We start from the raw sequence: 13,027 nt of genomic DNA, 5'->3' as shown, positions 1-13,027 counted from the left end.
CCAGTTTTCAGTCCCCTCCTCTCCTCACCCCTTCCCTACCCAACATGGATTCCACGGCTCATCCCTTCATCCATTATGTTGTACACTCTGTGAAGCCCTGTGAGAATCCATCCTGTGATAATGTGAATTCAGTAGACATTCTCTACGTGGCCCCATTCTCATTTCACTAACCTAGGCATAACAAGGCTCTCCGTTTTACACCGTATGCGTCATGTTATGATGGGGTTTTACTCTACCATCAACTCCTTTTTACTGTGCTCCTCCATCACATCCACTGGCCAACTGTTCACCTCAGGTTCAGCACTTGGGCTGCCGAGCACTGCTGGAGGAAATCACCCATCGGCCAGGTGAAGGCAAGTTCAGGCTCTGCTCTGAGATCCTGCTTTATCTCCAGTTTGTTTTCCTGAACTCTGTTGCAAGTCTTTCTACTCTTTACACTTCAGATGCCTCCCTCACTTAAAGGAGATGACTTCTTACTTCACAGGGACAACAGATTTCATATGGAAATGGCTTCAGGTTCTGGCCATGGGATCCACATATGTTCCTGCATCAGCATTTGTTTTTTTTTTTTTTTCCCTTCCAATTACAGTGAAGGAGGTGGTCCTTCTCTGTTATAAGGTCTCTTCATCCACTGTGCTCTGGACCCCACGTTCCTCTGTCTTTCAGCTTGTGTATTTCCAAATTCTTCCTCAATAAGTTCAAGTCTCTATCAAAAAATAAGACAAAACAAAAATCCTTCCTTAGATTTCCATCTCCTACTCTAGCCATTATTTTGTAAGTCTCCACCCATTCATAGTGAACTTCTCATCTTTACCATCTTTTAAACTCTTATTCACTCTTCAGCCTCTTACCAAACCTGGCTTCCTTCCCCATTACTCTATCTAAACCTGTTCCACTAAATGATCTCCATGTTGCTATGTTTGATGGACACTTCCTCATCTGATCTTATCTCTCAGATGTATGACACACAGTTAGACATTCCATACTTACCTTCAGGAAACATTCTGGACTTTATGGCATCATTTGTACTAGGTTTTCTTTTTTTTGTTTGTTTGTTTGTTTCTGTTTTGGTAGACTTTGAATTTGGTTGTTTGGAAGAATGAACATCATTGTTTTCTTCTGGAGGGAAGTTATTTTATTTATTTATTTATTTATTTATTTATTTTTGGCTGTGTTGGGTCTTCGTTTCTGTGCGAGGGCTTTCTCCAGTTGCGGCAAGTGGGGGCCACTCTTCATCGCGGTGTGCGGGCCTCTCACTATCGTGGCCTCTCTTGCTGCGGAGCACAGGCTCCAGACGCGCAGGCTCAGTAGTTGTGGCTCACAGGCCTAGTTGCTCTGCGGCATGTGGGATCTTCCCAGACCAGGGCTCGAACCCGTGTCCCCCGCATTGGCAGGCAGACTCCCAACCACTGCGCCACCAGGGAAGCCCTAGGTTTTCTTTTAATTGGCTGACCAGCCCTTCTTTTTCACTCTGCTCTGTAGCCACCTTATCTTCTTCTACTCAGCTATTAAATTTCTTCTCATTTGACACACTCCTCAGGTGATCTCATCCATACTCTGTACACAGATAACTCCCAAACCTTGACCTACTGCCAAGAACTTTCTACTGAACCTCAGACACATGTATCCATCTGTCTACATGACATCTGCATGGATAAGTTTAATAGACCTCAAAAAGAACATGGTGCAAATTTGAGCTTGTGACCTTTCTCCTTGACACTGTACTCTTCCTCCAGCAAATGACCCCACCATCCACTCAGTTGTGCCTATAAAAATGCTAGTTGTTACCCATAATAAGTACTGTCATTCTCGCCTGCTTAGCATTCATTCACCATTGCACTGGTAAGAGCTCTTCAAATTTCCTTTCCCACTCTGCGTCTATTTGCTTCAGAGGGACAGATTCTGCCTTTCAGCCCCAGGAATGAACATGATACCCAGGACTAACCAATGAAACTCAATTCTAGAATATTTCCTGAAAACAGTGAGAAGTTCTCTTCTGCTGGAGTTGCTACTCTGTGAGGATGTGAACCTGGAGCTGCCAGCTGCTATTTTGTCAGCATGTGGAAAGAGCTTTTCAGAGAGAGGGTGAAGCCAAAGCAGCAGATAAAGAATCAGAAAGATATCTACTCTGTGAGGCATCATCTGAACTCCTGGATCCAGCCATGCCTGAAGCATCTGAGCTACTCCCAGGACTTTTCCTGCACCTGAATCAATCAATTTCCTTTCAGGCTTAAGCGAGTTTGAATTGGGTTGCAATCACTTGTGCAGAAACAGTTCTATTATCTTTCGTGCCTCCCCTTCCCTCACCCCCTCACATCCCTCCCCATCCAATCAGTCCCTCAGTTTTTTTGATTCCACTTCCTAATTAGCTAAATATCTCTAAAATCACTCTTCTTTGATTTATTCCAATCATCACTCTAGGCCAAACCATTATCTCTCAGCTGGACAATCACAGTGGCATTCTAACTGATTCCTTGTATCCTCTCCTGTTTCTTCAATCTGCTCTCTACACAATGGTCAGCAAGATCTTAATAAAACCTAAATCTGACTCGGTGTCTCTTCTACTTCGAGCTCCTCATTGCCTCCTCTTGCCTAGATAATTAAGTCCCCAAATGACTCACATGGCCTGTGGCCTCTGAATGGGCTGGTCCCTGTCTAACTTTCCAGGTTTCTCTCATTCCATTTTTCCTCTTATATTCTCTTCATCCCAGCGATGTTAGGCACTACTCCTAAATCTCATCACCTTTGCAAATGCTATTCCCGGTGCCTGAAACAGTCTTTCCCCTGGTCTCCCCTTAACTAACCATCATTCCTCAGGAGAAGGCTTCCCAAACATACTTCCATGAGCCATCTCTCACACCCCGACACCTTGTATTCTATACTTTTCCTTCTCAGTATTTGTATTTGTCATCATTTAATTAAGCATTTAATGTTAATGATTAATTTCAAATCTAACTCCCGCAGTAGACTGTATGCTCCATGAGGGATCATGCCTGTTTTGTTCATCACTATAGCTTATCAAAGGGCCTGAGATCATTTTGAATAATTTTCCTTTGTTCTGGGTTCTGGGAGATAGGGTGGGAAAGAGAAATTCAAGAAAAACAGAGATGTTTGATCAGGTTTACAGATTTCATTTTAGACTAAAAGCTTTATTTTTAAGCTGTTGACCATCTGTTATACCATTAAGGCAGTATCTCTTTAGGTGAAGATAAAGCAGAAAGTTGGGCAATTTCCTAAAAATCTGGTTTATGTACAGAATAAAATATGAAAGAAAAAAGAAAAGAAAAACATATAAAACCTCAGCCTTCCCTGTTCTCTTCAACAAGGCATTTGATAAAAAATAATAATAATAAAGAGAGGGAGGAAGCAATACTAGATTAAAGAATTTTAAGAGACATAATAAATAGGTGCAATGCAGGGCCCTAGGTTTGAGTTTGGTTTGGATAAACCACTGTAAAGGACATTTGGGGACAAGGAGGGGAAATTTGAATACAGATTGGGTTTTAGACAAGAAAAAAATTTATTGACAAGGAAAGATGGAGATTATTAACTAAAGAAAGCAGGTTACAAACAGCACACCATCTCATTTTGGTAAAAATATGTATATGTATATTTATATATGCATGGAAAAAGCTTTCAGGATCTACACACAGGTGTGTTAACAGTGGTAATCTATGGGTGGTAAGAATACAGTGCTATCATTTTCTTATTTTTTTAATCTTAATTTATAACTTTCTACAAGGCACAAATGCTGCTTTTTGTAATAATAAAAATTAGAACATGAATGAATTTTTAAACTGTTTCAAGTAGGCTTAAACTGACTCAGATTTTCACTGAAAGCTGTCCAGGAAACTTTTTCTGTGTCCTCCACCTTGGAAATGAATAGTGTGTCCCAACTTCTAAGTAGGTCTCAGCGTGAAGGATTAAAAATTTTAACAGTCCTGGAACTGAAAGGGAATCAATCAGATATTGAGCATGCATACATTTTCTCCTGGCAATGTCAGTAAACGACCTCCCCATCAGGAGGAGGGAAGGTTGCAAGAAAGCAACCTGACAACGAGGTGCTCACCAGTCAACATTGAAGCAACTATTTCCTGCTCTAATGGAAAAATCCACAGTTCATCAACTCCTAAGGGTAGTAAGTTCATAGAAAATTTAGGAAATGCTGAGTTCCAATGCTGTCTGACAAGGAGAGGGAAGAGTATTTTGAAGACAACTGCGAAAGACTGGAAGGGTCACTTATTGGATGCTATTGAACTGATTATCAAGAGACTTGCGTTCAAGCCTTACGCCTAAGGAATTGGGAAAGTTCACAGCCATGGGAGTCCTCATACTCTTTATCTGTAAAATGAGGTCTAGACAAAATCTAACATTTTAATTGCTTCACAACCATGGTTCATTGAATAACAAGATATTCTGTGGGACACTAAGTTACAACATTAAATATCCGGGAGAATTTTGCCAACATCCCCTTTATGAATTCTCAGACTGCTGAGCTAGTTGCCTGTAGAGGGCAGTAGTCAGTTAATAACATCTTTTTGACTCGAGCAGGAAGGGACTTTATGGATCCCTCTTTGTTATAGAGAAGGAAATTGAGGCCCAGAGAAATCAGTTGACTTGCTCAGAATCACACAGCTAGCACTAAAGCAGAGGTGAAAATATCGCTTTTTTTAATCTAATTTTTTAAATTGAAGTACAGTTGATTTACAATGCTGTGTTAGAGAATGAAGAATTCTGATCCATGTTTAAAAAAAAAAAAAAACAACTTCCAGAGATCTAAACTTGAATTGCATTTAGTTGTCCATTTACTGAATCACGTCTTCTGAAAACGGTAACATCACCATCACCATAAAACAAGGACACTATCCCAGAAAACCTACTCTTTAAGACATTTTTCTTGAAGACATTTCATTCCAATGTCACTCCCCAGTCACAGTGCTATCCAGTGAAATTCCCTCAGCCTGTTACCATTTTGCTGATAAACTATGCTGTTGAAATACTTCTTTGCCAAATGTATGTATGTAGTCCTCAAAATGCTTTGGGGAACTGGATGGTGTGTAGAGTTTTTTTTTTTCCCCCTCTTAATCCCATCAATGGCTGTGGTTACCTGAGGTTGGTGTTCAGTTACTTCAGTCATCCTGTGATCAGATTAGATCCACCACTTTGCAAGATTGTCTCTTCCTTGCCAATATTCCAGAAAATAGTTCATGTGGTCAAATACTATACATGGACTCAGGCTTTGTAAAACCATGACGAGGATATGTTTGATGTGTTAGCTTTGGGCTTTTCAGTTTGTTCTTATTTTGAGAAATAGGCATGTAGTGGCATCATGCCGCAGTAGGGGAATCGTCAACTTTGGAGCCTAACAGAGGCTTAAATCCTGCCTCTGCTCATGTATCAGCCAGGTCTCTGCAACAAGTTACTCTGACTCTTGTGAGTATCAGATTTCTCATTACAGTATTTACCTTATAAGTGAAGATTAAATGAGAAAACTATAAGTACCTAGGTCAGTGCCTGTAGTCTATGACCTGTTACTAGAATTAGGAGAGAGCAAAAAGCAGAATTCCACAGTGTAATGGATTCAAGGTCATGGCTATTAAAGCAAGGTATTGTCTTTAAAATGACCCATGGAAAATAGATTAGATGAACATTCCAGTGGATAAGTTTCAGGAAAGTAGCTTTTAACCTACCACAAGCTAGTGCCACGGTGCTCTTATTGTTCACCAACTTTCACAGCGGTGACATTACTAAAATATAGCCTAAGTCACCCCACACATGTTAGTGGTGATCAAAGAGCACGCTCCATTAAGAACGTGAGTAGAGGAACTTAGAACAGTTAGCCACTCTCACTCCATGATATTTCTAGGATGCAGAGAGAGCATTTCAGTTTCTTTTTCAACCCAGTCTTTTCTTAGAGCTTATGGAAAAGAGAATGAAGGAGGTTCTCAAAAGCATGATGGTCCAAGCATAGGTACACTGTTGCTATGGCATTTTTTTCATAGTTTTGCATAATTGGTTTATACCAATTATGTATGGTTTGAGTGCATATTATGTTCAGAGCACCAGACATGTATTATTTCATTCAAACTCCACCACAACCTGATGGGGAGATACTATTACTGACTTCAGTATATTGACGGAGAAACTGAGGTTTGACAAGAGTGTGTTGCTTGCCCAGGTCGAAAGTAATGTGGTGAAACCAGGATGAAACCCTAACAGTAACTCCAGAGTCTGTGCTGGAGACACAGCACAATAAGTTTGGCATCTTATATATTGGCTTTTGTGAATGTGGTAATAGTGGGCAAAAAAGTAGATAGCAACCTGAGGGGGAAAAAAACTCAAGAAATCTACTGAGAACCAAAACCATTTCCATCCCCACAGTCTACATTAACATAACTTTTCTATTCCATGGGTCTTCATCAGCATAATTTCACTGTTCCAGAAAGCCCAAGAAGATGGCAATTACAAATGACTTTATCGTTCACTCCAGAGACCTCCCCAAAGACCCTTCAACTCATCTACTGAAAACATCAAAGGATAATTTTACATCAATTTGAGCATTTTCAAACCCCTCACCTCAAAATCTTCACCTTGCTATGTCCATTAATCCTAAAGATTATATTGTGGTCCTCACCCAGCCCTAACCAGACCTCCCCACTCTCAAGATGAAAGACACACATTGAAGAAAACCATACTTCAAAATCTCAAAACTATTCCCAACCTTGCCCTCCCTATGCTGAGCCTCTGCTAAGACTGTTGAGGTGGTGATCTCTATCAGCTGTAAAGCATTCGTTTCTTAACTGGGGCTGATTTTGCCTCCAAGAGGACATGCAGCAACGTCTGGAGACATTTTTGATTGTCATGACTGGGGATGCTGCTGGCCTCTAGAGGGTCAGGGTCAAGATTGCTGCTAAACATCCTACAATGCCCAGGATAATCCCCCTCTTCTGACAAAGAATTATCCAGTATCAAAAGGTTATTTTGATAATATTTGGGGGAGCTAGAATTCAAACCACTAATTAGCAATGTCTAAATTCATTCTATATAGAAGTATCTCAAACTCTGAACCATTCTGGCTATGTTCTTATTCTCATTGCTATTCATTTCCAGTATCCCTGCAGGTTAGTAAGCCCCAAATCCATGGTGCCCATCCTCAAGAATTTCATCCCCAGAGTGTATACTACAGACAAATACCTGACTTTCTTTTTATGGTGTTTTCCATCTTCTAAGAAAAGATCACCTGGTGGTTCATTTATCTTTAATTTCTATACTTTGTATTCTGAATGAGCAGTTTGAATTGATGGACTTGAGACCACAGTTTTTTAGGAGCTATCCTTATCTGTCTTAATAACTATAGTTTCTGAAGGTGTGAAAATGGCTTTAATGAACAGGAAGCTTGTTCTCCTGAAACCAAACAGCACTAAATCGTAGCATACTAAAAGTAATAGAGAATATGGAATACTGCCTTTGGAAATTAGAATTGAATTTTACCTTTTCTTCTAGATATTTCCACGGATAACAATATTTCCTTGGACATCAGTGTTTGAGTTATAAGATCAATTTGTAACTGAAAATATAAACAGTCTACCTTTCCTGCCTGTGGTGGGTAAAAGGAAAAAGCAACTATATATAGAAAGAGTTCAAAAACTGATATCACTTAAGTCTTGAAATACTGTGCAGTGATTTTCTTTTTTTTTTTGCAGTGGTTTTCTGAAGGCAAGTAATGGGCTTTGAATCTTGGGGACTTAATGAAGTTAAATACCAGCCCTCACTATGGGCACAGAAGCCAGGACTTGTGTTGTTGGAATGAAGCCCATGATGATCTCAGCCTGTGCAGAAATTACATTGATAAACCCACAGTGCCTTTGTATTAGGCAGCAATGTGTCTGTCACCAGGAACTTCACTGAATCTTCTGGAAGCTCTCAAGCCCATCATAGAAATATTGCCTATCTCAACACTTGTCACAGGAAGGACCCGGGAGGTTTTCCTTCTTTAAAATTTTGGGGTGATGAGAGTCTTGAGTCTTGTGGGGATCCACTCAGACCCCCAGAGTTGGTATAAAGATAATGTTAAAGACAAAACATTTTAGCTAAAGCAGAGGCAGAAAGAAATCTTATCTAAATGACCCTTACCTGACTATGGCAGAGACTCCAGAGAAATACAACTGCTGTTAACCCCCTTCCCAGGGAGTTTCCTGCAAATTCAGCTGCCACGGAGACAGACTACCCATTCCCTTAGCATCAAAAAGTCCCACAGAACCTTCCCTACCTTCCCACTGAAGCCCTAATCACCACCACCCCTCTGTTAAATTTGGTACATGAACCTGTTAATCCCTGGCTGTTGAATGAGTTCCTCATCACTGACTACTTCCACCTGCCTGCATAAGTAATCCTTGTCTTTTCTCCTGTTAATCTGTCTATTGTTGGTTAATTTGTAGGCCCTCAACCACTAGACATCAGTTGGAAGAAGAAAAGTTTTCCTTCTTCAACAGTTCAACAGTTTTGGTGATAAGGACGGGATGGTAGGGGCACCCTGCTCACGCCAGAGACTGTAGCTGAGATCTTGGGACCTCTGACCAAGCTGACAGGTAAGTTTCCTTACCAGCCAGACTCCCAGGTCTTTCAGGGTCTGGTTGAGCAAAGGCAGTAAGAGCTTCTCCTTTTTTTTTTTCTTTCCAAGGTTGAGATTAGCAGGAGAAAATACTTACACTAACTAGTTCTTTGTATATTGTGACCCGGTTTTTTTTTTTTTTTTTTGCTGTGAAGATTTTTTTATTTTTTTATTTATTTTTTTTGAATTTTAGAATTTTATTTATTTTTTATACATCAGGTTCTTATTAGTTATCCATTTTAGACATATTAGTGTATACATGTCAATCCCAATCTCCCAGTTCATCCCACCACCACTACCACCACCACCACTTTACCCCCGTGGTGTCCATAGGTTCGTCCTCTACATCTGTGTCTCTATTTCTGCCCTGCAAACCGGTTCATCTGTACCATTTTTCTAGTTTGAGTACTCTTATTGTAGATCCTTTCCCTCCCAGGGATAGCCACTCTGTCCTATCTGTTCATCTCTTTTTGTGTCCTGAGAGCTTGGTTTGGATCTAGTAAGTGCATTCACTCTCTGGTTTTCTGTCTGCCCAGGGATGCAGATTTTTGGATCTGTGTTCAGAAGAAGCCAAACATTAGGTTGAGATCATGAGAATCTGTAGACTGCAGGACAAATATGTGAGCAGACTGGGCACCCCATTTGTGGCTGGTGTCCTGCTAACCATTACCAGCTCTTAGTGCGTTCATCTTAGTCTAGATAAAGGGTCTTAGTCCGCAAGGACCTTATCCTCTGTTTCCTCGTTGCCTTCCTTGTGCTGGGAAGTCCTATCCCGGTATCACCTGCCTGGTGTCAGACACAGATCGGAAGGTCTGTAACTGGAGGTGTCTCACTTTAAAAAAAAAAAAAAAATTATTTTCTTTATTTTTTTGGCTGCATCAGGTCTTAGTTGCAGCTTGTGGGATCTTTCATTGCAGCGCAGGCGCTTCGTTGTGGCGTGTGAGTTTTCTCTCTCTAGTTGTGGTGCGCAGGCTCCAGGGCGCGTAGGCTCTGTAGTTGCGGTTCGCGGGCTTAGTTGTCCTGTGGCATGTGGGATCTTAGGTCCCAGACCAGGGATCGAACCCGCGTCCCCTGCATTGGAAGGTGGATTCTTTACCACCGGAACACCAGGAAAGTCCCAAGGTAGCTCACTTTTATGGGAAACTAGAGACACATGTTTTCACAAACACCACTCTCATCACCTGTGGCAAATGAGATTCTTTGCTTTCTTTCTCTTTGGCTATTGTTGGGAGTGACTAAATTATGGGGCTTCATTTTCTGTACCCTTTTGGGGGGATGCCTCTTGTGTCCATGGCTAAATCATAAAAAGGTCCATTGGTTTTGAGGCACATTTTAGAATAGATACACGTTTGCAGATCCTAAATCGTCAGTGGCCAGACAACGGATCTTTTGATTTGAAAAAGAGTTTATATTTGTAAGAACTTTTAGAGAACTCTCACCCTAAACAAATATCCTATTACCAATATGGAAAAATCAAATTGAAAGAAGGACATAAAGAGAGATCACAGCTAGCTTAAAAGTCTCCCTTAACAAAATTAAAGAACAGAAATCAAAATCTATATCCACCGTAAACTCCCCTCCTCCACCTCCCTGCTACAAATGGCCCACTTGGGCCTTTCCCCTGAAGGTTAATTGGGCTAAGGTGGAATGAAGTACTCAGAGGGAAGGAATACATCCTAAAGCCTTTGTTGAACGATTTATAAAAACACTCCAAAGACACAGAGCTCTAAATCCAGAAGCCCTGGAACATAGGAATCTTGGTTTCTGCCTTAATTGGAACTCTCTCTGATATAAGTAAGAAATTCAAAATAATATAGGTGGATGGGTAGTCCAGCCCCTTAATATCACTACTGAGGCTGCCACTCAATTCTTTGAAGAATTAAAAATATCTGTCCTTACCTTACTAATCAAGTCTTTATAAAATCAGAAATATGGCTCTAGAAGTAACCCAAAGTACACCCATCTTTCTGACCAATTCCAAAGCCTCCCCTGTTCATCTCAAGATACTTGCTGATACTTTAAGAAGTCAGGATGTTGGAAAAGGGACTGACCTAAACTTAAGAAAAAGAAACACAAATAGTAATTACGCTAGGCCTCAGCCTCCTCAGTCCGGCTCCTCTGAAACCTCTTCGCAACTAGGCCTCAACCTGGGCCAATTAGAAACTACAGACTCTCAACACAAATAATTCCGCCCACCTACTACATCCCCCTCTCCCCCTCCCCCCTTAAAAATGCCTGTTTGCAAAGGCTCAGTGCTACCAGACGAATTTGCTGTTGTCCCGGCCAAAATCTGGTAATAGGCAAATATGCCCCTGAAAACGCTCTTAGAGCAGTTATTTTAAAAGGTTTCTTTCTTCCTCTCCCTCTTTGAGATGTAAATCTTCTACCACCCAGAACCGTCTTCTCCAGGACCCGAGAGCCATCTCTTTAAAATGCAAACATCCAAGGAAATAAGGCTGGCTCTCAGCCTGAGGGATCCCTTGCTTTTAATTGTACTATTTCTTCCTGTCATAAAATATGAGAAATTTATTTCTCCTCTTAATAAAAACCAATTAATATCCCCCTTTAATGAGCCCCCAGTGCTCTTTTCCTTAGCACTCCCTGGGCTTTAAAAAGTAACTTCTCAGGACTTCCCTGGTGGTCCAGCGGTTAAGGCTTTGTGCTCCCAATGCAGGGGGCCCAGGTTCAATCCCTGGTCAGGGAACTAGATCCTGCACGCCGCAACTAAAAAGATCCTGCACGCGGCAACTAAGACCCGGCATAGCCCAACAAACAAATAAATAAATAGTAACTTCTCAGGCCACTAAAACAACCACCTGAGACTGAACTACAGCCTCCACTGATTATACATCAAGGCAAAGAAAGGGTCTTAAAGGTCTCCCCCACAAATATTGGTTAAAAGCTTTAGCCCGTATGTTGAACAAATAACAACTCATTTCATCTGCTAGAAACATAGTCTGAATAAAAAGTGGGGCAAAGACAAACACTAACTCTTACCTAAACTAATAAATTTTGGATTACTATGAAAGCTATAAGATCTCTATTTGTGTCTGCATGTATGCTTATGTCTGTCTATGTATGTAATATGTATATGTGGTATTTTCTTACCCCTGGATGGTATAGCCAAATTAATTTATAAAATTCCTTAAAAGAGCTCTACTTTAATTGGCTTAGAGAAAAATAAAAACATATAAATGAAATATTCCTAAAACTCAGAAATCTAAATTTTTTTTCAAATTCACATGATTTGGGTAAATCTTTAGTAAGTAAGACTAGTTTAATATCATTTGTTTAATAATAAAAACAACTGTTTCTTCTGAGTTAGCATTATGATACAAACATATTTTCAGACTACTTGGGTTTACTAATCAAATAAGCTATTATTTACTATATGTTTAAGATTATAAAACTTATAGATTTTATTTTTTTTATTGGAGTATAGTTGCTTTACAATGTTGTGTTAGTTTGTGTTGTACTGCAAAGTGAATCAGCCACACGTATACATATATCCCCTCTTTTTTGGATTTCCTTCCCGTTTAGGTCACTACAGAGCACTGAGTAGAGTTCCCCTGTGCTATACAGTCGGTTCTCATTAGTTATCTGTTTTATACATAGTAGTGTATATATGTCAATCCCAATCTCCCAATCCATCCCCCACCCCCCTTCCCCCCTTGGTATCCATACATTTGTTCTCTATGGCTGTGTCTCTATTTCTGCTTTGCAAATAAGTTCATCTATACCATTTTTCTAGATTCCACATATATGCGTTAATATACGATATTGGTTTTTCTCTTTCTGACTTACTTCACTCTGTATGACAGTCTCTAGGTCCATCCATGTCTCTGCAAATGGCACAATTTCATTCCTTTTTATGGCTGAGTAGATTTTTTTTTTTTAATTGAAGTATAGTTGATTTACAATGTTTTAGGTGTACAGCAAAGTGATTCAAAGATATATATATATATATGTGTATGTGTATATATATATTCTTTTTCAGGCTTTTTTCTGTTATAGGTTATTACAAGAAATTGAATATAGTTCCCTGTGCTATACAGTAGGTCCTTGTTGTTTATCTATTTTATATATAGTAGTGTGTATCTGTTAATCCCAAATTCCTAATTTATCCCTCCCCCCTCCTCCCCTTTGGTAACCATAAGTTTGTTTTCTATGTCTGTAAATCTGTTTCTGTTTTGTAAATAAGTTCATTTATATCATTTTTTTAGATTCCACATATAAGTGATATCATATGATATTCATCTTTATCTGACTTACTTCACTTAGTGTGATAATCTCTGGGTCCATCCATGTTGCTGCAAATAGCATTATTTCATTCTTTTTTATGGCTGAGTAATATTCCATTGTGTATATACACCACATATTCTTTATCCATTCATCTGTAATGGGCACTTAGATTGT

The sequence above is a fragment of the Eubalaena glacialis genome, chromosome 4 (assembly GCF_028564815.1).
Source record: "Eubalaena glacialis isolate mEubGla1 chromosome 4, mEubGla1.1.hap2.+ XY, whole genome shotgun sequence".
Lineage (NCBI taxonomy): Eukaryota > Metazoa > Chordata > Mammalia > Artiodactyla > Balaenidae > Eubalaena > Eubalaena glacialis.
This window is presented reverse-complemented; position numbering follows the sequence as displayed.